Source organism: Pteropus alecto, unplaced genomic scaffold, assembly GCF_000325575.1.
Source record: "Pteropus alecto unplaced genomic scaffold, ASM32557v1 scaffold110, whole genome shotgun sequence".
Classification (NCBI taxonomy): Eukaryota; Metazoa; Chordata; class Mammalia; order Chiroptera; family Pteropodidae; genus Pteropus; species Pteropus alecto.
The window spans coordinates 8,390,677-8,403,294 of record NW_006431920.1 but is presented as its reverse complement, the minus strand read 5'-3'; positions in this window follow the sequence as shown (position 1 = coordinate 8,403,294).

The following is a 12,618-nucleotide window of genomic DNA, read 5'->3' as shown; positions in this document are numbered from 1 at the left end:
GCCATTTGGGAAGCTTACAATTTGGTTGAGGAGCAAAGAACAAAGGCAGACATATATACTCTCATACGAACAATATGTTAGTTGTGCATTTGAGTATACTGACCAACAAGGCTGTTTGAGATCAAGGATAGAGTGATTGTTAAAATCTAGCATAAGCAGGGATAAGGGAGGTTAAAGTTCATGGAAAATCTTTGCTCTTGAGAAGAAAGTTAAAGGAAAAATATCATTTGAATAGAAGAGGAGAGAAAGAGAGGTTTAGCCAAGTAATATAGAGTAACAAGACATGCTAGAGGAAACCTTTTTCAATACCCAAAGTTTTTAATGAACCAGAGAAATCCATGGATTTCCTCATTTCCCCCCTTTAGAATATATTTCTCATCTTCTTCACTATGCCACCTGAAAGTTAGTATTGATGTATCATCTGGTCTCATAACACTTCTGGTAACCTCTATCATCTAGAATCTACATACTAATCATAGCTATTGAACTATTTTTGAATCATATCACTACACTTTATATAAATTCTCTTTCCCCATTTTATGAAAGCATGTCTCAAATTGCTCAGTTTTTAAAAAATAGTTTTCTCCAAAATGGCTCTGGAATCCCTGGAGACCTTCAATGCATCATTCCCCCAGGGCCTTTCCAAGTCTCTGAGCTTCCTCACCCACACGGAGCAGAAGGAGAGGATTTCCAAAGGGACACTTACATTTACAGTATAGAAGGTAGCTCAGGGACTTTAATTTATAGGCCAAGAGCATTCTTAACAGAAAACATTTTGTGAGCCTCTGTTTGAAAATTTTTTCATGATGCCAGCTGCGGTAATTGTGCTGTCTCTGAGGTACCAGAAGTAGGTGGCAAATTTTCATGGTGACTCAGGCCATCATTGTCAGAGTAGGTGTTTATTGTCCTGACTTCATCAGATGACTGCAGATTATTTTTCTCAGTAGAATCATAAATGGTTTTTCTTCTCTTGGTGCATTTTATTTTCCTTGCTGGAAATGTGTACTTATCATTAGTCTCACGGTACTTAAAGTCTACCTTTATCCTCAGTCCTGGTCATAATCACATTGAATGGGCATGGGATGCCTGAATATATTCACTTACTGAGCACTGATTCCAAGTCTCGCAACATTTCAGTCCTTCGCTTCTGGTTCATGTTCATGTTATTTTTATATTTTCGCTTTTTAAAAAATAGTTTTCTGGAGGTAATTTTGCTAATACTGCCCTTCTGGTTCATGTTCATGTTATTTTTATATTTTCGCTTTTTAAAAAATAGTTTTCTGGAGGTAATTTTGCTAATACTGCCCCTTGGGTTAATGAAAGTATGCAGCTTCTATTTTAATGGATTTAATCAAGACTTCCTGGACATTTGCAACCACAGCAAAGGAGCACTTAAAAGGCGACACCCACTCACCCTCATGGTCTTAGAACAAATAAATATATGTAGTATAGTTGTCAGAGATGCTCTTAGATGAGAATGGAACTCCATCAAACCTTACTGAGTTAATAGTAGTGATGGAGGCTTCGAGAATCATACAGGTGGCATTGGTCACTAACACTCTCATTTAATGAACCCTAGGGAACCTAGATAAAAGACCCATAATCATAATTCAATTTGCCAATGACCATCAATACACATGGAACAACGAGTGAAACGAGCAAAATAGATTCAGAGAGAGAAGGAAACAAAGAACACAAGAAAATGGGTGGCTTTTATTTTAAATACCCTTTCATAGAGTTTTCTGACTGTTTTGTTGTTGTTGTTCATTTGTTTGTTTATGCAGAGAAGCTATTCTTCTCCCAAGTTGAAGATTGGCCATCTACTGCAGACGGGTGGAAGGAGGAAAATCTTGTTTGCCTTATATTATATTATATACATATATTTTTTTTTACTTAGCAAACATAAATTGAAGTTAGTTGTGCTTCAGTCAAAAGAAGAGAAAAAGGGATTGAGTTTGGGGGATATGAGCAATGAGGTTAAATGCTTGTATATCAGCATCCAATGCCTTAAAATTTTGTTAAAATGACACGTTAAGTAGCCCAGATGTATTAGTTATCTACTGCTGTGTAATAAACTACCCCAAAATAGCAAGCATTTATTATCTCCCAGTTCCTGCATGTCAAAAATGCAGGTGTGGCTTAGCTGGGTGCCTCCAGTTCAAAGTCTCTTAAAAGGTTGCAAACTGTTGGCTGGGGATTCAGTCTTATCTAAGGCTTGACTTCAGAAGGACCTGCCTCCAAGTTCACTCACATGGTTGTTGACAATCTTCAGTTCCTTGCTAGCTGTTGAACTGAGGGCCTCAGTTCTTTGCTGTCTGTTGACCAGAGACTTACCTCAAATCTTTGTCATATGGACCTCTCCATGAGCCACATCACAACATTACAACTGGCTTTCTTCAGAGTAAGCAAACAAGAATGTTTAAGATGAAAGCCATGGTCTTTTTGTAAACTAATCTAGGAAATGCCATCTAACCCCTTTTGCCATATTCTGATTGTTAAAATTGAGTCAGTAGGTCCCACCCACACTCAGGTGCTATCGATATTATACTGTGGCCAGAAATATTGGAAAGTGAGGATCGTTGGGGACCATTTTGGAGGCTATTTACTACACCCACCTAAAGGCTTGAAGATGTTGAGACCATTTGCTTTACTCATGTCTTGTCAGTTAAGAGATGCAAAGACTAGAAATCAAGTTTCTAAACTGGTAATCTAGCTGAGATGTCAATATGTCTTGGTTTTCCCAAGACAGTCATAGTTTCAGTCTATCGTTCTGTCCCCATTCACTTTCAGAAATATCCATATTTGAATGATAAATTACATCAGAGCTGTTCAATAAAATATTCTGTGCTAATAGAAATGTTCTATATCTGCGCTGTTCAATATGGTAGCTGCTAGAAGTGTGTAGCTATTGAACACTTGAAAAATTGCCCAGTTTGATCCCATTCTACCCAAAGTGGTGATCTGGAGCACATCACTTTAACTCTCTAAACATCAAATGAGAAACTCTTACCTATGAAAGAAAGTGAAACTTTGCTAAAACTTAGATTTCACCTCTTACCTTCATTTTCTCTCTTGTTATTTCAATCGCTCAGGTCAGAACGCTATCTTCTGCCACTACCTCTCCACAAACCTGCTCTGGCTAAAGTCACAAATAACCTCTAATTTGTCACATCCCATAGAAGTCTTTAAATCTCATCTTCCTTATTTCTGATCACTTCTAGTTCTTGAAACATTTTTCTCGTAGTATCGACAGCGCCAATCTCTGTTTGTTTTCGTCCTATTTCTCTAGTTGGTATTTCTCAGTCTCCTTTATTATCTCTTCCTTTTCTTTCTATTTCCTAAATTTAGCAATATTGATGGATTATGTCAATTCTAACTCCAAGATGTATCTCAAATCAATTCAATTCCTTTCAACATTCATTATAATCCAAGTCACCGTCATCTTATCCATCATTAGAGTTTCCCAATTGGTCTGGTGGCTTCTGCCCTTGCTTTTCTCTTTTCAGCAGACAGTGATCTTTATAAAATACAAGTAAAATCACTTCACTCCACTTCTCGAAACCATTCAAAGTGGCCTACAATCTCTTCATGACCTGGCTCCAGGCTTCCTAGAATTTTATCTCATGCCATTCTCCCTGACCTCTCACCAAAGAGGACTTTCTTGATTTCCTCAAGCACACCAAGCATTTTCCTGGCCAAGAGTCTTTGCTTGGTCTCATTCCTCTGCTTGTAATATCCTCCTTGACTTGGGAAACTCCTCTGACTCTCTCTGTCAGATTCAAGTCTTAACTTATAAAAGCATCCCTTATAAGATCACTCCATACAAATTCATGTCCTCATTGTTCTCCCAGAACATTCTGGTCTTTTCTTTATAACATTTGTTATAACTTAATGGATTTATTCATTTATTATATGAACTTCTCCTCTAAATGTGTCGCTCCATTACTCAATGATTTTGTCTGTTTTGTTCCACATTGTACAAAATGTCAAGATCAGTGCCTGGCACATACTAGGTGTTCAATAAATATTTGTTGATTGAATACATTTTCTTTTATACTATAGTGCACTATTTCATTTTTGCCTCAACAACTGTTTAAAATTCTTTCGAGGACAGTTTAATATTGAACATTCCTTGATGATTCATGTATGTACTCTATCTAGACAAGCCCTTTTAAATCTATTCCTAACTTTTTGGTAGCTCTCATGTTTAGAGAGTTGACGAAGAGTCTCTGACACCTAGGAGGATAAAAAAGACAGGGCAAAGGAATTCAAAGCGTGTTATAGTCGAATTGTGTCCATGGTTTTGTCACCTTAAGACCATGCTCTTAGCACTAAGAGAATTACCAAGCAACTGATAAGAATAATGGACTGAGTACCTGTTGAGTTCTTAACTCAGCCTTCAAATCCATTTGTCTCTTGTTACATCTCTGGTCATGTCATTTTAGGCTGGACTTCTGTCCTTGCTTTTTTGGCATCCCTGAACAGTTTGATTGATTCACTTAGATTTCATATCTCAGATGTGACTAGTTTTAACTTAATAAAGGATACACAGCTTACTTTAGCACAGGCCCAGGATCTCCCACCTCTTTGCCTCTCTTCACCCTTCCCTGCCCTCCTCCCAACACATCCTTAGCGTTTTGCCTTTGCAGGCAGCCTTGATTTGTTCTGGTATGGCCAAGCCCTACTCAGTATCAAAAGGTGCCTTAACCAATGCCTACAGAATTCCTTTTCTCTTGCATAAGGCTTTTGATTTCATTGGTTCAAACAAAACAAAACAAAACAAAACAAAAACCTTTAATTCTGTTATAAAAACTGAGTAATAGCCCATTGTTAATTTTTATGACAGAGACCTTACCCTGGACAGAAATCCAAAGGGTCTGTGGGAGGAGCTCTTACACTTTATGTCATCACGAAAGCTCTACAGGAAGAACTCTGTGTTTACTACAGAGCTGTATGGTTGCAGCAGCTCCTCCCCTTAAATCTCTTCTCCTCTATAAAGTACTTCCTCCATCTTTGTCCAGTTCACTTTGTGCATGTGGCTCTCCTTGAGTACACCTCTGGGACTGCAATCCTTTCCTGTTCTAATTAATTCCTTTTGATGATAGACTACCTAGTCAACTTTCATGCTGCTGTCAACAACCATCAATATTAGGAGTAGTGAGAAGGACATCGTTATTTCTAGAGTTGATGGCATGCTCCAGAGAGTCTTTGCTTTCTGTATTTTTGATTCTCTGATTATTTTTAACTATTTGCTATAGTTTATGTCACATGGACTCAATGTTTCACTATCCAGAAAGCCTCTTCCTCTCCTCTTAATCTTTCTGTCTACAAAGTTTGACTCAAAGAACTCTAGAATAAGCTCTGCTGCTTTATTGTTACAATTTCTCATTGTTTTTATTATAAAACAATAAAGAGCAAGGTCTTGTTTAAAGAATATTTCCAGAACAAATCTTCCATTCTCTTTTTATATTCTAATACTTTAAACCATATTTCTATAAAACATCTATATGCATATTCATTAAATATTCCATTAATACAGAAGTAGCTAACCAGTATATACTTTGTTACTCAATACTATTAATATCCTTTACAATTTTCTGCATTGCCGAGGTCTCTGCCCATTAGCTTATGTCACTGTGTTGAAATATCAGATGTATCATTGTATGACCTTAAAAACTCACTTAATCTCTTTGAATCTCAGTTTGTGCATCTATGAGATGGACATAAATAGTACCAGATTTCTCACTGGTTTAGGTAACAGGATATGAGTACCAAGTGAGAGACATATGGGAAAACTATGCCAGCCTCCAGTTTCTAGGGATAGAGATCAAGTCACCTTAGAGACAACCATTTTTTATTCAAGGAAGAGTTTTCTAAATGTCTGACCCATAGTTATACAAATGTAGGGTAAATAGATTTCCATTGTCTGGAAGACAATAGGAAGCAATGAGAAAATGTGTTACAAAAACTTGGATGACTCAATCAAGACTCTCTTTCCTTGAGATCTATCTTATGAAAAGTTGGTTATTGTGGAGGAAACGTTCAATTTGTATAAGGAGTTCAGAGTCTTTAGGAGAGGATAATTCAAGACCCACAATTCCTACTCATAGTGAAATGAGGGCAAAGAGAACTGTTCATATGGATCAGGTAGCACTCAAAAATCAGTGTCAGGGGACGGAGAGGACATCAGGCTGGTACAGTGGTGGGCTTTGGGCACAATAGCTGAGCAATGAAGTATGAGCTAAGGAGCTACAAAATCATACCCAAAGTGTGTCACCATTGTATTCTATAGAAGATGTGGAGAGCAATGCTTTTCCAGCAGTGATGGGTAAGCCTTATCTTTAGATGTACATGAGCAGCCTTCAAAAGAAATACTCTGGGGCACCAAAAGCAATAACAGCAGCAGATTGATTAGATTCTCATTCCTTCTACTCTTTATTTTTCTTCTTTCTCTTTTTTCTTCTTCTCTCTGTCTCCTACTCTCTTTGGCACTTTAAAAAGTACAAATGACTTTAAACAGGCACAGGTGTTTCTGGAAAATTTTGAGGTGGTAGACTCCATAAAGAAAATACCAGATTTTATGAAAACAGTTTAGGTAAGCACAGAAGCAAGTCATTTAAAAACATATAGAGGTGGCTATATTTATACCATAAACAATTAGAGAAGACCATACTAGTTATAATAGTGAAAAAGTTTTGTAAATAACAATATTCTACATAAAACGCGAAGGTTCTTTTTCCCCCAACTTTGGCCTGTGACTGTTTTCTGAGAACCAATGTACTCTCAAATTGCTGCAGGTCATCTGAAGGACTTTCAGAGGTCAACAGAGATCTAGAATAACAGTGAATCTTCTAGGGAGGGCTTACTTCTGAAACAAGGTGGTAAACTGAATGTTTGAGACAATTTTAGAGTAAGAAATACACTGCAGATGTGATCTATTTTTTAGGCATTTCTTATCCAGCCCAGCCCAGCACCATTTCTCTGCCATGCAGCAATATAACTTGTGTATCTTTTTTCATTTTGTGTTTTCACTGTTTTCTTTTCCTTACAAAAAAAAATGTAACACTCCAACAACTCTTCCCCACCATTTTTCACAACCACAATCCTCTGTTATATCTACTTCTAAATTTTAATTTCTAAAACCAATTTCCTGTACCCTGTGAAGTGTTCTGCAATTGTTACCATGACATTTTCACTATATCCTATAGCAGTGCCTGAGATATGTCAAGTATTCCATATGTACTTTAGGAATTAACTTTTTTTAAAAAATAAACCTCATATTTAGGATAATGAATTATTTTAAGAATATTCAGCCTTTGCTATGATATTAGTCATCTTCTTCAGAAACATTTATTGCCTTCGTCTTTTCTTCCTAACTGTATCTCATATTTTTATTATTATCAATAATCATGATTAATATATATTGTTTGTTTGTTGACTTACTTATATGCTACCTGGTTACTTGTCCTACCAAAGAATTTAAGATGCCTTATAAGAATATCTAAAATATATCAATATGACATAAATTTAAAATAAGTGGAAAAAGAAAAACAAGGGTACAGATATAAAATGGGTTTCAGAATAAAGCAAATGCAAAGCTTTATATCATAAGGACGCATACAACTAATCTGGGCAGATGTCATTTGGCTCACAAGTTCCTAGCTACCAGCCCTGAGAGGTAAACCCAATCATGTAAACAATCTTTAGTTTTTAAGAGAAAAACAAAGAAGTCACTCAGAAGAAACAATTATTTGAGATGTTAAGATCAGACAAGAATGTCTCCCATGGGATCCAGTGCAGAGTAGAGTGTCATGCAGTGAACCACATCCTCATAGCACACTCACAGAAAGCGTACAGAGGTTTTCTGGGAATATTTGAACAGCGTTCCCCACTGAAAGCCCATGGCATCTTTCCCAAGGACAATAGAGTGTAAACATCTTGACGGGCTGATATGTTGCAGACACACGGATTTCTGGTGATCTGACTTAATCCAGAGGTAAATAGAAAGATCTGGAAGAGCAGATGCAGTGCATAACTTGTAAGACATTTTCCCTGGAGATTGCTTCTCTCAGCTGAGTTTTGATTTAAAATTGGGTGCCAGCCACTACCAACAGAGAAACTAACCAGTGGTCAGGCACTGTATACTTTATCTGGGATCCTCAGATCATCCCACACGGTGGGTGTTATTATTTGCATTATGTTAATGAGGAAGCTGGGCTCTGAGAAGTTAAATAAGTGGTCCAAGGCCATCAAAGCTAGAAAGTGAGGTGAAAAGGATTTGAAACTCCTACTCATTTTAATTATGCGAATTCTCAAACATTCAGAAATACATAGAGATTAATGTAATAAATGGCCCTATACCCATCACTCAGGTTTGACAGATGTTAATAATTCCGCCTTCTGTAGTCGGTACACCGACTTGCCTCCTTTTAGTTCCTTTTGGTGTCTAAGAGCTGGAAACAGACTGACGAAGGTTGAAAATGGCTTTTTTCCAACCACACCAGTAGAGAAATTTTATGACTGCCTTCTCTTATAAATTTCTAACTGCCCAGAGTGGCTTGGGCTGCATTATTTAAAACACATTGAGCCTCCCCGCAACCCCCACCCCAGCTTGCATGAAAGGGCAACTGGGGACTACATCCTTAATGCTGTCCTAGAGAAGAAAAAGCTCAGCTGTTGGTTTATCTGCCAACTTCTGATGAGGGCAAGTGCCAGTTGCCCAACTCCACCCCCCAAAAATCCCATGTAACTAAAAACACAATATGAGATTGGCTAATTTTTTTTCTTCAACTTGGCTAAATATGAATGAGACACGTTAACAGAATAATTATTTCAAGGGTGCCGTTTTCTAGGAAAGTGAATTTTTTCATCTAAGTTCAATGGTGAAAATTTTTAATTTGAATAGTTAAAGTGGATTAAAGATCTCATAATTGTGGGAATGTGTTGGTTTGAAATACATATTTTATCTTCTTCCGCATCCTATTTAATATGGACTCTGAGTGACCACGAAAGTAAAAGGATATTTCTAATCCAAAAATGGTCTAAATTTTAAGAATAAGAAAAAAAAAAAAGCTTTAGTTGCTTAACCCCTTACCTCACTCTTAATGAATCTTATAATGAGGGGTTGAGGTCTGTAGATGGCAGTGGTGGATACTGATAAAAATATATAGATTCTCCTTAAATAAATTGGCATAAAACGAGACAAAATGACCTATTTATCTGTCACTACATTTAAATTAAAAAAATTATATAGCTTATCTCTCAAAACTTTCATTTGGACTATTATATCTAAACTATCACAAATTTAAAAACTCATAGATACAAAGTAACATTGGAGCTATAGCAGTCCTGAGTTCCAAATTTCCCACTCTTGGCATCCAGAAACTAATTAGAAATATCAACAACAATCTCAAAGACGTCAATTCGCTTACCAAAGTTGTATGCACTAACCTGTCTCAACAAATTTGAAGTCTTTATCTTTCTTCAGCTAAACTTTAAAGTTCAGCTCAAGTTTTTAAAAGATATTTTTAAAGCTCTCCCACAGTTTGCTTGTATAACCTCAAATAATTTTATTTTAGATCCTTTTTTCTTCCCAGGCAGACAGTAAATGCTTAGACTTTGCACCTGGAATGATATACAGTAGCAGTCAGACACAGCATGACTTCGTCTACTAAACCAGAGATGTAAAACAATTATATGAATCATTAGGACAAAAAAATCTGTGTGTGTGTGTGTGTGTGTGTGTGTGTGTGTATGTGTGCGAGTGATTGTGTGTTTCCTGAAAGTATCCACTTGGAATCATAAATATTTGCAATTAGGAAGTTCTTAGTGATTTTAATGATTGATTTTCCTTCATTTTTTAGAATTGTACACCAAGGCCAGAAAGTTTAAGTGGTTTGTCCCAAATCACATGGCATTTCCATGGCAGTCAGCACTTAAAACAAGGCCCATGACTCTTCTCATCATTCCACAAAGCGAGTTTGGGGTATCTGAATTTCCCAGGCAATATTTCTTTCTGTTTTCTTCTCTCCCCCATCCCCACTTTTTTTTTTTCTTTTTTTCAATTTCTACTTTACCTGTATATGGAGACAAAGATTCAGCTCCGGTTTAACTCAAATCACAATGACTCTTCATAGCTATTCAAAAAAAGTAAATCGTCTAGTTTTTTAATGTTAATTCTGCCAGTCTCACAGTAGCCACCACTGCCTTCCTGTTTTTCTTTGACTCGATTAAAAGATAGTCAAACCAGGCCACATAATTTTAATACCTCGCCTCAAAAAAGTATATGCGTGCACACACACACACACACACACACACACACACACACACACACACACACGGGCAAAAAACCGTTCACCGGAAAGCATTGCAATAAAAGAGACAAAGAGAGTTTTCTGATGAGGCCAGTAAAAGTCTTATTTCATCATCAATTTCACACTCCTGAACTCTGGCTGATCTTGGTCTGCCATACTCCCATTACTATTCCTTACTGTCCCAGCTCCAACTGGACATTGGATATGGAGCATGAATCTGTCCATTAAGGACACCATGCCTGTAATCAAATACTAAGACAATATTATCTCAGAGTGTACATAGGGTATCACTTTCTTACTCTTCTTAAATATTCATAACTAAATGATTTATGGTCACACAAATGGATATAATGTCTCATAATATATAACAGGACTAATATTTAATGTGTTTCTTTTTTACTTTGTTTGAATAAAATCCCCCAAAACACTCTTAGCAAATGACCATTAATTATGTGCATTGTCAAATGTGCTCGGGTTCTAATAAGCAGGCCTCAGGATTTACCGTCCCTGGCTGTCTGCTGGTGCCCATAAATTCAACGTGGGTGACGGTACTCAATAAAATGGCCCCATCACCGGAACAGAAGCCTCAAATGCTTCATTTTTGGATACACTCCGGATTTCTTTCCAATGCCTATAACTATAACACAAGCAGAAAATACCCTTTCCAGAACGTTATTCTAAGAAACCTCCCAGAATATTTAAAGTTGTTTTATTTTGTTTTGTTTTGTTTTGTTTTGTTTTTAAATAGGACTCTAAGACCCACAAGGGCTGTATAGCCTTCAGCCTGTGGGTTTTATCAACTGCATCTTTTGGATAGATAGACAACCTGGGACAGAGATGTAAACCACAGTGGTTTCTTGGGGAATATTTATCAACAAATGTATTTTCCAAAAAATAAAGATTTTAAAGGAAAAATGTTTAAATAGAGTTGTGACTTCGTAGTCAATTTACTTAATCTTCAATGTCTTTGCAAATCCATTATGCACTTGGGATGTCAGAGGGGTCTACAAATTACCAAGTTGTTTGAAGTCTGCTGCTTTCTGAAGTGGCTTTGGTCATTTATTTTCATAGAAATGTTATTTCTTCAACTTACAAGGTATGCAATAGCAAGGTCTTTTGAGACAGCTGTCTGAATAGAAAATGATTATTCATGTTTCTAAAGAAAGATGACTTGTTCTTTATATGAAGTCCTCCAAGGAGCATTTAGCATTTTCAGAATATGAAAAGACCAAACTTCAATTTTTCGAAGTCTATAAGACGTGTCTGTGCAAAAGGAGAGAAATGCAGAGACAATAAAGGGGAGGATGAGCTATTTTGATCTGAGGAAAGAGAGAAAAAAAGGCAGTGTATTTAGTCTTAAATTTGTTTGTTCTTAAATCTCTGAATACTTTAGGTCAAAAGAAAATAAGGTAAGATTGTTTATTGTCTTGTTATTTGAAAAATACTTGAACCTTCTCGTTTAAGCTAGAATTCATGACTGAGTATAGCAAACTAGATACTAGGGAAAGTGACAAATAATATCGAGAATTTTTTTTCTGTATGGAAAAATCTTTCCTGCAGAAGCTTAAAATAGTTAATTAAGAACATGAAAATTCATACACTTCTCTGCCTTTTATGTGTTTGGAAACTGCATAGTGGGATAGAAGAAATGAATATTGCCACTAGAGATTTTATCTAGAAGATATACTTCTAGTCAACCTCCAACCCAGACTTACACAAAAACTAACAATGCGACAAAAGAGGGAATGACATAAAATGCAGCAACACCGCCACCAAACATCTCACCTGTCAAAAGAGTTTAAAGACAATGAGTGTAATAAAGAGTAAGAGAAATGCCTTTAGGACGCCCGGATCCAAACATAACAATTTTCAGTTGGGTAAACTATACCCATAAGTTACAGAACACATGCTTCTTGATTCTCTGGCCAGGGCTTTCTCCATTATACAAGGCTAAACCTTTGTAGAGCTACACCGTACTGCAAACCACAAATTCTTCTGGCCCTCATGTCAAAACCGCCAAACTCTGCCTAGGACCCAGCCTTCCAACTTCTCTTTCCTGAAGAGCAGGCTTTTCCTGGTTTCATTCAGGTATTGTTTTATATACTGGTATCAACGTCATTCTACTCCCATACTGAAACTGTGGGAGCTCATCTACCCAACAAGATACAGTTTACGCACACTTGCTTCAGAGACACGGTAAATCTTCCTAGTGTGACAAAGAAGGGAAATCTCCCATCGCAGGAAAGCAGCCTGCTCTGGACGGACAAACCTTTGGCTTACAGCAGGCAGGGCTGTTACCATCTCT